The sequence below is a fragment of the Oncorhynchus nerka genome, linkage group LG7 (assembly GCF_034236695.1).
Source record: "Oncorhynchus nerka isolate Pitt River linkage group LG7, Oner_Uvic_2.0, whole genome shotgun sequence".
Classification (NCBI taxonomy): domain Eukaryota; kingdom Metazoa; phylum Chordata; class Actinopteri; order Salmoniformes; family Salmonidae; genus Oncorhynchus; species Oncorhynchus nerka.
Window position 1 is genome coordinate 93,646,858 of NC_088402.1, and position 13,244 is coordinate 93,660,101.

At 37.3% G+C, this 13,244-nt stretch overlaps 1 protein-coding gene across 2 annotated transcripts in view; it reads left to right on the top strand.

The window, feature by feature from the left end:
* Window positions 1–304: 304 nt before the first annotated feature.
* Window positions 305–13,244, top strand: part of LOC115124370 (transcription factor E3-like) — a 57,222-nt gene continuing 44,282 nt past the window's right edge. Inside the window, exon 1 of one of the 2 annotated variants that reach the window (XM_065020996.1) lies at window positions 305–789. The gene's annotated coding sequence lies outside the window, so the exon portion shown is untranslated. The remainder of the gene's footprint in view (window positions 790–13,244) is intronic. The other variant, XM_065020995.1, reaches the window with a different exon arrangement.

Below are 13,244 nucleotides of genomic sequence, written 5' to 3' on the forward strand. Positions count from 1 at the left end.
GCTGGTTGCCAGGCTGGTTGTCAGGCTGGTTAATGTGAAGCATGTCTGTTAACCCACCCCACCTACTCAGCCAATCAGGAGCCGCTACTGCGTTGAGGTGGTTGCACACTGCATCTGTTTAACTAAATCGTACCTGCTAAATAGTACGCGGTGATTAGTAAATAGTATGCAGTTTAAGTATGTAGTACGCTAGAATGGGTATTCGGACACCGCCAATGGTACAAAGTTTCATTTGACAGAAAGGTGCGTGACTACTCCCTCGTGTGGCGATAATAATGGCTTTAGTTTACAAGCGTCTTATTGTTTTGTAACTCTTCGGATGCCTCTCTCTCTCGGGGCTGTAGCCTACGCAGCTAAAACGATTTAACAAGGTTTCTAGTGTATGATGGTCATTCTTTGATTTCGTTTATAATTATCGTTTGATCGCTGAGGCTTTATTTAATTTATTTTTTATTTCAACGGGAAATAGTTGAATGTTGATGACGTTCCATTTATTTTCTCGGTTGAACCGGTGAGCGGGGCAGGAGCCTCCTCTTTTAAACTGTCAACCTGGCTTCCTGTTCTACAACATTATAAAACGAGGACATTTATTGTTTTTGACAAAGTAGTTGTTGTTCGTCATATTGATTTCTGCGTAAACTGAAACGTTTTTTGGATCGAATTCTGAGGATATTGGCCTTTTTTCCCACCAAGGACCGACATGGATTTCCATCGCTCGGTTCCAGGCTAACACGGGATATCAGTTGTCTTTCTCCTAAAAGATAAAGCTATTCTTTGATGTATTTATTGGTGAGTAGGACATTATTGTTTTCATATCATAACGGCTATAAAGACTATGAGCTGGTGTTTGGTTTCTGTCGTTGCGTTTCATTCGTCTGGTAATTGGAGAACCATGGCATCTTGGTGAGGCTTCACTGTTTACATTCTGTAGCTGTCTGGTGTGCGGATCCCGGCTGAGTATCTGGATCCAGATACCGACGGACCACCTGCTCTATTCATATGTACTAGCTACGGTAGTTCTATTCCATTAGTAACCATGCAAATTGGTACATGTTACAATATACTGTCTTCAGAATACAGTATATTGTATTATCATGTGAGGCATGTTGTAACAGTAACATCTACTACTAGCCCATTTAACTGCTAAATGGGTCCTTCTCACGAAACTTCCTCTTGAGTAACTGAGAATAGGATCTATTATTATTATGCTTTTCATCAGATATTATGCATTTTACCAACATTTTCACCAAAATCTTATTACCATAACAGTTTTCAAAGTCCCCCAAAAGTTATAAACAAATCAATATTTCTTATATATTTTTAACATTGCTCCCCTAATGAAAAGGCCTGAGTTAAACGCAACACTGAAAATAAAAATATTTCAAATGAAATGATGCAATTATTAGCAAATTAAATCAGACTTTTCCCCAATTTGAGCTGTTTAGCCCGTTTCTGTAAGGAGAAGGCCAAGTGGGGCAATAACGGGGGTGTTAGAGAATAAGAACCTAATTCTGAAGGCATCTAAATGAATGAACTTAACTTGTGCTCATCTAAGAACTACTCCTCTAGACTCATCATGGTTGAATAAAACTTTATTTTAAAAAACGGATTGTTATTTATTTAAAAACAGAGTTTTTACAAGGAACTTGCAAACTGTGTTACATAATGAGACATCTATCCATTTGTATGTAATGAATATTACATAGTTTAGTGTAAACTTCAACTAGTATATAATTTTTTATGATTTATGGAGAAATTACAGCAACATTTAACACATTTCGGTAAAGAGAATTTGAGGTGAAAATGTACAATGTCTTTAAAATAAGACACAATCTGGAAAAACTAGACCTCTTAGTCCTCAGAATCAAAGTTGATTTTTGCAGATGCGTCATGATTTTGTCACTTAAATTTGCTACAGACATTTTAAAACTGGTTTCATGAGAATCACCCAAATAGAGCTATCAGCTGATCAGTGAAAGGCCATTCTGTAACCTGTCTAGTCAAGATACTGTTCATTACCTTGTAACACATCTATTATACAGGGGTACTCTACTATCATCTATTATACAGGGGTACTCTACTATCATCTATTATACAGGGGTACTATACTATCTAATATACAGGGGTACTCTACTATCATCTATTATACTGGGGTACTCTACTATCATCTATTATACTGGGGTACTCTACTATCATCTATTATACTGGGGTACTCTACTATCATCTATTATACAGGGGTACTCTACTATCATCTATTATACTGGGGTACTCTACTATCTAATATACAGGGGTACTCTACTATCATCTATTATACAGGGGTACTCTACTATCATCTATTATACAGGGGTACTCTACTATCATCTATTATACAGGGGTACTCTACTATCATCTATTATACAGGGGTACTCTACTATCATCTATTATACAGGGGTACTATACTATCTATTATACAGGGGTACTCTACTATCTAATATACAGGGGTACTATACTATCTATTATACAGGGGTACTCTACTATCATCTATTATACAGGGGTACTCTACTATCATCTATTATACAGGGGTACTCTACTATCATCTATTATACTGGGGTACTATACTATCATCTATTATACTGGGGTACTCTACTATCTATTATACAGGGGTACTCTACTATCTATTATACAGGGGTACTCTACTATCTAATATACAGGGGTACTCTACTATCTAATATACAGGGGTACTCTACTATCTAATATACAGGGGTACTCTACTATCTAATATACAGGGGTACTCTACTATCTATTATACAGGGGTACTCTACTATCTAATATACAGGGGTACTCTACTATCTAATATACAGGGGTACTCTACTATCTAATATACAGGGGTACTATACTATCATCTATTATACAGGGGTACTATACTATCTATTATACAGGGGTACTCTACTATCTAATATACAGGGGTACTCTACTATCTAATATACAGGGGTACTATACTATCTAATATACAGGGGTACTATACTATCTATTATACAGGGGTACTCTACTATCTAATATACAGGGGTACTCTACTATCTAATATACAGGGGTACTATACTATCATCTATTATACAGGGGTACTATACTATCTATTATACAGGGGTACTCTACTATCTATTATACAGGGGTACTATACTATCATCTATTATACAGGGGTACTCTACTATCATCTATTATACAGGGGTACTATACTATCTAATATACAGGGGTACTCTACTATCATCTATTATACTGGGGTACTCTACTATCTAATATACAGGGGTACTCTACTATCATCTATTATACAGGGGTACTCTACTATCATCTATTATACTGGGGTACTCTACTATCATCTATTATACTGGGGTACTCTACTATCATCTATTATACTGGGGTACTCTACTATCTATTATACAGGGGTACTCTACTATCTATTATACAGGGGTACTCTACTATCTAATATACAGGGGTACTATACTATCATCTATTATACAGGGGTACTCTACTATCATCTATTATACAGGGGTACTATACTATCTAATATACAGGGGTACTCTACTATCATCTATTATACAGGGGTACTCTACTATCATCTATTATACAGGGGTACTATACTATCTAATATACAGGGGTACTCTACTATCATCTATTATACAGGGGTACTATACTATCTAATATACAGGGGTACTATATTATCTATTATACAGGGGTACTCTACTATCATCTATTATACAGGGGTACTATACTATCATCTATTATACAGGGGTACTATACTATCTAATATACAGGGGTACTATACTATCATCTATTATACAGGGGTACTATACTATCTAATATACAGGGGTACTATACTATCATCTATTATACAGGGGTACTCTACTATCTATTATACAGGGGTACTCTACTATCATCTATTATACAGGGGTACTATACTATCTAATATACAGGGGTACTATATTATCTATTATACAGGGGTACTCTACTATCATCTATTATACAGGGGTACTATATTATCTATTATACAGGGGTACTATACTATCTAATATACAGGGGTACTATACTATCATCTATTATACAGGGGTACTCTACTATCATCTATTATACAGGGGTACTATACTATCTAATATACAGGGGTACTCTACTATCATCTATTATACTGGGGTACTCTACTATCATCTATTATACTGGGGTACTCTACTATCATCTATTATACAGGGGTACTCTACTATCATCTATTATACAGGGGTACTCTACTATCATCTATTATACAGGGGTACTCTACTATCATCTAATATACAGGGGTACTCTACTATCACCTATTATACAGGGGTGCTATACTATCATCTATTATACAGGGGTACTATACTATCATCTATTATACAGGGGTACTCTACTATCTATTATACAGGGGTACTATACTATCTATTATACAGGGGTACTCTACTATCATCTATTATACAGGGGTACTATATTATCTATTATACAGGGGTACTCTACTATCATCTATTATACAGGGGTGCTATACTATCATCTATTATACAGGGGTGCTATACTATCATCTATTATACAGGGGTACTCTACTATCATCTATTATACAGGGGTGCTATACTATCATCTATTATACAGGGGTACTCTACTATCATCTATTATACAGGGGTGCTATACTATCATCTATTATACAGGGGTACTCTACTATCTATTATACAGGGGTGCTATACTATCATCTATTATACAGGGGTACTATACTATCATCTATTATACAGGGGTACTATACTATCTATTATACAGGGGTACTCTACTATCATCTATTATACAGGGGTACTATACTATCTATTATACAGGGGTACTCTACTATCATCTATTATACAGGGGTACTATACTATCATCTATTATACTGGGGTACTCTACTATCATCTATTATACAGGGGTACTCTACTATCATCTATTATACAGGGGTGCTATACTATCATCTATTATACAGGGGTACTCTACTATCTATTATACAGGGGTGCTATACTATCATCTATTATACAGGGGTACTCTACTATCTATTATACAGGGGTACTATATTATCTATTATACAGGGGTACTATACTATCTATTATACAGGGGTACTATATTATCTATTATACAGGGGTACTATATTATCTATTATACAGGGGTACTCTACTATCTATTATACAGGGGTACTATATTATCTATTATACAGGGGTACTATACTATCTATTATACAGGGGTACTATATTATCTATTATACAGGGGTACTCTACTATCATCTATTATACAGGGGTACTATACTATCTAATATACAGGGGTACTATACTATCATCTATTATACAGGGGTACTCTACTATCATCTATTATACAGGGGTACTATACTATCTAATATACAGGGGTACTCTACTATCATCTATTATACAGGGGTACTCTACTATCTAATATACAGGGGTACTATACTATCATCTATTATACAGGGGTACTATACTATCTAATATACAGGGGTACTATACTATCTATTATACAGGGGTACTATACTATCATCTATTATACAGGGGTACTATACTATCTAATATACAGGGGTACTATACTATCATCTATTATACAGGGGTACTATACTATCTAATATACAGGGGTACTATACTATCATCTATTATACAGGGGTACTATACTATCATCTATTATACAGGGGTACTATACTATCTATTATACAGGGGTACTATACTATCTAATATACAGGGGTACTATACTATCTATTATACAGGGGTACTCTACTATCATCTATTATACAGGGGTACTCTACTATCATCTATTATACAGGGGTACTCTACTATCATCTATTATACAGGGGTACTCTACTATCATCTATTATACAGGGGTACTATACTATCTATTATACAGGGGTACTATACTATCTATTATACAGGGGTACTCTACTATCTAATATACAGGGGTACTATACTATCATCTATTATACAGGGGTACTATATTATCTATTATACAGGGGTACTCTACTATCTAATATACAGGGGTACTCTACTATCATCTATTATACTGGGGTACTATATTATCTATTATACAGGGGTACTCTACTATCTATTATACAGGGGTACTATACTATATATTATACAGGGGTACTCTACTATCATCTATTATACAGGGGTACTATACTATCTATTATACAGGGACACTATACTATCTAATATACAGGGGTACTCTACTATCATCTATTATACTGGGGTACTCTACTATCATCTATTATACAGGGGTACTCTACTATCATCTATTATACAGGGGTACTATACTATCTATTATACAGGGGTACTATACTATCTAATATACAGGGGTACTATACTATCATCTATTATACAGGGGTACTCTGCTACTATTTTAGAGGGTCCGGTCACACAAGGGTCCTGTTGGATATTGTCATTTAAAGGCAACAGTAACAAATCCCCACATGGCGAACCCAAACTGTTAACACACCTCTCGTCTGCGGAGAGAACGTTTGGCAATTTTAAAGCTAATTTCCTGTGTGTTCATCTGATACCTGAGTGACTCAACAAAATCAATGAGGGCCCCCTGGGGGTCGAGGCCTCTGGCCATGGTATCTAAGATGTAGAAAGCTGGAAAGCCTAATTTACCCATCTAGCTAATATGGCCAGTCGTTAATCAACTGGACATTCCTGACTGGTTATAAATAGCTCTCTAAGGTCTGTCAGCGAATGCCATAATAGGACAATACCCATTCAAGACCCAATTAATTGCACTTTGTGCAGCCATTACAACACTCAACACAAGTAAGTTGAAATCTGAGCTGAGGTTAGGGGTGGATGGTATACCATATTTTATGATATACCGGTGTCGATGCAGGGACCGGTTTGGGTTTTAACTTTACCTTCTATAGCGCTTTCTCTCGGTGCCACTTTCCACACAGACCTAACCACGCCCCCTGTCACCCAAGGAGCGCATTTGATGTTCAACCACAGACAGTTGCGTTCAGTCTCTGCCTGGTCAATGCAGCACATGCAACGATGCTGTTTTCACGTTGCTTCTTAATATAAATCCTCCAGCGTTCTATAATGACACTATTAGTTTGTGTCATACATTAGCAAACAGCTTTTCTTAGCAATTTGCCCTAAATCTTATGAGATGCTAATTGTTAGCCGCTAATGCTAATAGCTAGCTAATAAATGTACTGATTAAGAGCAAACGTAGCTAGCTAATACAGGCTGATAATACCAGTGATGGTGTAGACCGAAATCACCATGTTGTTTGTGCAACAGTATCTTCTAAATCAAAGAGGAATATGCAGAGCAAGAATATGTTAGCGACATGAAGTAGCTATGAGAAAACATGCAATGTAGCCAAAGCTTATAGGGTCCCCTAGGAAACACTTATCAACACTTTAGTTCCTACCATCACAATAACTCCTCCCTGGCATTTTCATTCGTTGTCATCTCAAACAACACTGTATTCAAAGTGCCCACTATTATATTCTTAACTATATAATTAGAATAGTCATTCTATTTCCATGATTCCAACAGTTTTGCGCTAATTGGCAAGTATGTTACTGACCTGTAGTTGTATGTTACTGACCTGACCTGTAGTTGTATGTTACTGACCTGACCTGTAGTTGTATGTTACTGACCTGTATATTACTGACCTGTAGTTGTATGTTACTGCCCTGTAGTTGTATGTTACTGCCCTGTAGTTGTATGTTACTGACCTGATCTGTAGTTGTATGTTACTGACCTGTAGTTGTATGTTATTGACCTGTAGTTGTATGTTACTGCCCTGTAGTTGTATGTTACTGCCCTGTAGTTGTATGTTACTGACCTGTAGTTGTATGTTACTGACCTGACCTGTAGTTGTATGTTACTGCCCTGTAGTTGTATGTTACTGACCTGACCTGTAGTTGTATATTACTGACATGTAGTTGTATGTTACTGACCTGACCTGTAGTTGTGTGTTACTGACCTGTAGTTGTGTGTTACTGACCTGTAGTTGTATGTTACTGACCTGTATATTACTGACCTGTAGTTGTATGTTACTGACCTGTAGTTGTATGTTACTGACCTGTAGTTGTATGTTACTGACCTGACCTGTAGTTGTATGTTACTGACCTGACCTGTAGTTGTATGTTACTGCCCTGTAGTTGTATGTCACTGACCTGACCTGTAGTTGTATGGTACTGCCCTGTAGTTGTATGTTACTGACCTGATCTGTAGTTGTATGTTATTGACCTGTAGTTGAATGTTACTGCCCTGTAGTTGTATGTTACTGACTTGATCTGTAGTTGTATGTTACTGACCTGTAGTTGTATGTTACTGACCTGTATATTACTGACCTGTAGTTGTATATTACTGACCTGTAGTTGTATGTTACTGACCTGACCTGTAGTTGTATGTTACTGCCCTGTAGTTGTATGTTACTGACCTGACCTGTAGTTGTATGTTACTGACCTGACCTGTAGTTGTATGTCACTGACCTGTATATTACTGACCTGTAGTTGTGTGTTACTGACCTGTAGTTGTATGTTACTGACCTGACCTGTAGTTGTATGTTACTGCCCTGTAGTTGTATGTTACTGACCTGACCTGTAGTTGTATGTTACTGACCTGTATATTACTGACCTGTAGTTGTATGTTACTGACCTGACCTGTAGTTGTATGTTACTGACCTGTAGTTGTATGTTACTGACCTGACCTGTAGTTGTATGTTACTGACCTGTATATTACTGACCTGTAGTTGTGTGTTACTGACCTGTAGTTGTATGTTACTGACCTGACCTGTAGTTGTATGTTACTGACCTGACCTGTAGTTGTATGTTACTGACCTGACCTGTAGTTGTATATTACTGACCTGTAGTTGTATGTTACTGACCTGACCTGTAGTTGTGTGTTACTGACCTGTAGTTGTATGTTACTGACCTGTAGTTGTATGTTACTGACCTGTAGTTGTATGTTACTGACCTGACCTGTAGTTGTGTGTTACTGATTTGTAGTTGTATGTTACTGACCTGTAGTTGTATGTTACTGACCTGACCTGTAGTTGTGTGTTACTGACCTGTAGTTGTATGTTACTGACCTGTATATTACTGACCTGTAGTTGTGTGTTACTGACCTGTATATTACTGACCTGTAGTTGTATGTTACTGATCTGTAGTTGTATGTTACTGACCTGTAGTTGTATGTTACTGACCTGTAGTTGTATTTTACTGACCTGTAGTTGTATATTACTGATCTGTAGTTGTGTGTTACTGACCTGTAGTTGTGTGTTACTGACCTGTATATTACTGACCTGTAGTTGTATGTTACTGACCTGTAGTTGTATGTTACTGACCTGTATATTACTGACCTGTAGTTGTATGTTACTGACCTGTAGTTGTATATTACTGACCTTACCTGTAGTTGTGTGTTACTGACCTGTAGTTGTATGTTACTGACCTGTAGTTGTATGTTACTGACCTGTAGTTGTATGTTACTGACCTGTAGTTGTATATTACTGATCTGTAGTTGTATGTTACTGATCTGTAGTTGTATGTTACTGACCTGTAGTTGTATGTTACTGACCTGTATATTACTGACCTGTAGTTGTATGTTACTGACCTGTATATTACTGACCTGTAGTTGTATGTTACTGACCTGTATAATACTGACCTGTAGTTGTATGTTACTGACCTGTATATTACTGACCTGTAGTTGTATATTACTGATCTGTAGTTGTATGTTACTGACCTGTAGTTGTATGTTACTGACCTGTAGTTGTATGTTACTGACCTGACCTGTAGTTGTATGGTACTGCCCTGTAGTTGTATGTTACTGACCTGTAGTTGTATGTTACTGACCTGTAGTTGTATGGTACTGACCTGTAGTTGTGTGTTACTGACCTGTAGTTGTATGTTACTGACCTGTAGTTGTATGTTACTGACCTGTAGTTGTATGTTGTATGTTACTGCCCTGTAGTTGTATGTTACTGACCTGTAGTTGTATGGTACTGACCTGTAGTTGTATGTTGTATGTTACTGACCTGTAGTTGTATGTTACTGACCTGTAGTTGTATGTTACTGACCTGACCTGTAGTTGTATGTTACTGACCTGTAGTTGTGTGTTACTGATCTGTAGTTGTATGTTACTGACCTGTAGTTGTATGGTACTGACCTGTAGTTGTGTGTTACTGATCTGTAGTTGTATGTTACTGACCTGTAGTTGTATGTTACTGATCTGTAGTTGTATGTTACTGACCTGTAGTTGTGTGTTACTGATCTGTAGTTGTATGTTACTGACCTGTAGTTGTATGTTACTGACCTGTAGTTGTATGTTACTGACCTGCCCTGTAGTTGTATGTTACTGACCTGTAATTGTATGTTACTGACCTGACCTGTAGTTGTATGGTACTGCCCTGTAGTTGTATGTTACTGACCTGTAGTTGTATGTTACTGACCTGACCTGTAGTTGTATGTTACTGACCTGTATATTACTGCCCTGTAGTTGTATGTTACTGACCTGACCTGTAGTTGTATGGTACTGCCCTGTAGTTGTATATTACTGATCTGTAGTTGTATATTACTGATCTGTAGTTGTATGTTACTGATCTGTAGTTGTATGTTACTGACCTGTAGTTGTATGTTACTGACCTGTATATTACTGACCTGTAGTTGTATGTTACTGACCTGTATATTACTGACCTGTAGTTGTATGTTACTGACCTGTATATTACTGACCTGTGGTTGTATGTTACTGACCTGTATATTACTGACCTGTAGTTGTATATTACTGATCTGTAGTTGTATGTTACTGACCTGTAGTTGTATGTTACTGACCTGTAGTTGTATGTTACTGACCTGTAGTTGTATGTTACTGACCTGACCTGTAGTTGTATGGTACTGCCCTGTAGTTGTATGTTACTGACCTGTAGTTGTATGTTACTGACCTGTAGTTGTATGGTACTGACCTGTAGTTGTGTGTTACTGACCTGTAGTTGTATGTTACTGACCTGTAGTTGTATGTTACTGACCTGTACATGTATGTTGTATGTTACTGCCCTGTAGTTGTATGTTACTGACCTGTAGTTGTATGGTACTGACCTGTAGTTGTATGTTGTATGTTACTGACCTGTAGTTGTATGTTACTGACCTGTAGTTGTATGTTACTGACCTGACCTGTAGTTGTATGTTACTGACCTGTAGTTGTGTGTTACTGATCTGTAGTTGTATGTTACTGACCTGTAGTTGTATGGTACTGACCTGTAGTTGTGTGTTACTGATCTGTAGTTGTATGTTACTGACCTGTAGTTGTGTGTTACTGATCTGTAGTTGTATGTTACTGACCTGTAGTTGTATGGTACTGACCTGTAGTTGTATGTTACTGATCTGTAGTTGTATGTTACTGACCTGTAGTTGTGTGTTACTGATCTGTAGTTGTATGTTACTGACCTGTAGTTGTATGTTACTGACGTTACTGACCTGTAGTTGTATGTTACTGACCTGCCCTGTAGTTGTATGTTACTGACCTGTAATTGTATGTTACTGACCTGACCTGTAGTTGTATATTACTGACATGTAGTTGTATGTTACTGACCTGACCTGTAGTTGTGTGTTACTGACCTGTAGTTGTGTGTTACTGACCTGTAGTTGTATGTTACTGACCTGTATATTACTGACCTGTAGTTGTATGTTACTGACCTGTAGTTGTATGTTACTGACCTGTAGTTGTATGTTACTGACCTGACCTGTAGTTGTATGTTACTGACCTGACCTGTAGTTGTATGTTACTGCCCTGTAGTTGTATGTCACTGACCTGACCTGTAGTTGTATGGTACTGCCCTGTAGTTGTATGTTACTGACCTGATCTGTAGTTGTATGTTATTGACCTGTAGTTGAATGTTACTGCCCTGTAGTTGTATGTTACTGACTTGATCTGTAGTTGTATGTTACTGACCTGTAGTTGTATGTTACTGACCTGTATATTACTGACCTGTAGTTGTATATTACTGACCTGTAGTTGTATGTTACTGACCTGACCTGTAGTTGTATGTTACTGCCCTGTAGTTGTATGTTACTGACCTGACCTGTAGTTGTATGTTACTGACCTGACCTGTAGTTGTATGTTACTGACCTGTATATTACTGACCTGTAGTTGTGTGTTACTGACCTGTAGTTGTATGTTACTGACCTGACCTGTAGTTGTATGTTACTGCCCTGTAGTTGTATGTTACTGACCTGACCTGTAGTTGTATGTTACTGACCTGTATATTACTGACCTGTAGTTGTATGTTACTGACCTGTAGTTGTATGTTACTGACCTGACCTGTAGTTGTATGTTACTGACCTGTATATTACTGACCTGTAGTTGTGTGTTACTGACCTGTAGTTGTATGTTACTGACCTGACCTGTAGTTGTATGTTACTGACCTGACCTGTAGTTGTATGTTACTGACCTGACCTGTAGTTGTATATTACTGACCTGTAGTTGTATGTTACTGACCTGACCTGTAGTTGTGTGTTACTGACCTGTAGTTGTATGTTACTGACCTGTAGTTGTATGTTACTGACCTGTAGTTGTATGTTACTGACCTGACCTGTAGTTGTGTGTTACTGATTTGTAGTTGTATGTTACTGACCTGTAGTTGTATGTTACTGACCTGACCTGTAGTTGTGTGTTACTGACCTGTAGTTGTATGTTACTGACCTGTATATTACTGACCTGTAGTTGTGTGTTACTGACCTGTATATTACTGACCTGTAGTTGTATGTTACTGATCTGTAGTTGTATGTTACTGACCTGTAGTTGTATGTTACTGACCTGTAGTTGTATGTTACTGACCTGTAGTTGTATTTTACTGACCTGTAGTTGTATATTACTGATCTGTAGTTGTGTGTTACTGACCTGTAGTTGTGTGTTACTGACCTGTATATTACTGACCTGTAGTTGTATGTTACTGACCTGTAGTTGTATGTTACTGACCTGTATATTACTGACCTGTAGTTGTATGTTACTGACCTGTAGTTGTATATTACTGACCTTACCTGTAGTTGTGTGTTACTGACCTGTAGTTGTATGTTACTGACCTGTAGTTGTATGTTACTGACCTGTAGTTGTATATTACTGATCTGTAGTTGTATGTTACTGATCTGTAGTTGTATGTTACTGACCTGTAGTTGTATGTTACTGACCTGTATATTACTGACCTGTAGTTGTATGTTACTGACCTGTATATTACTGACCTGTAGTTGTATGTTACTG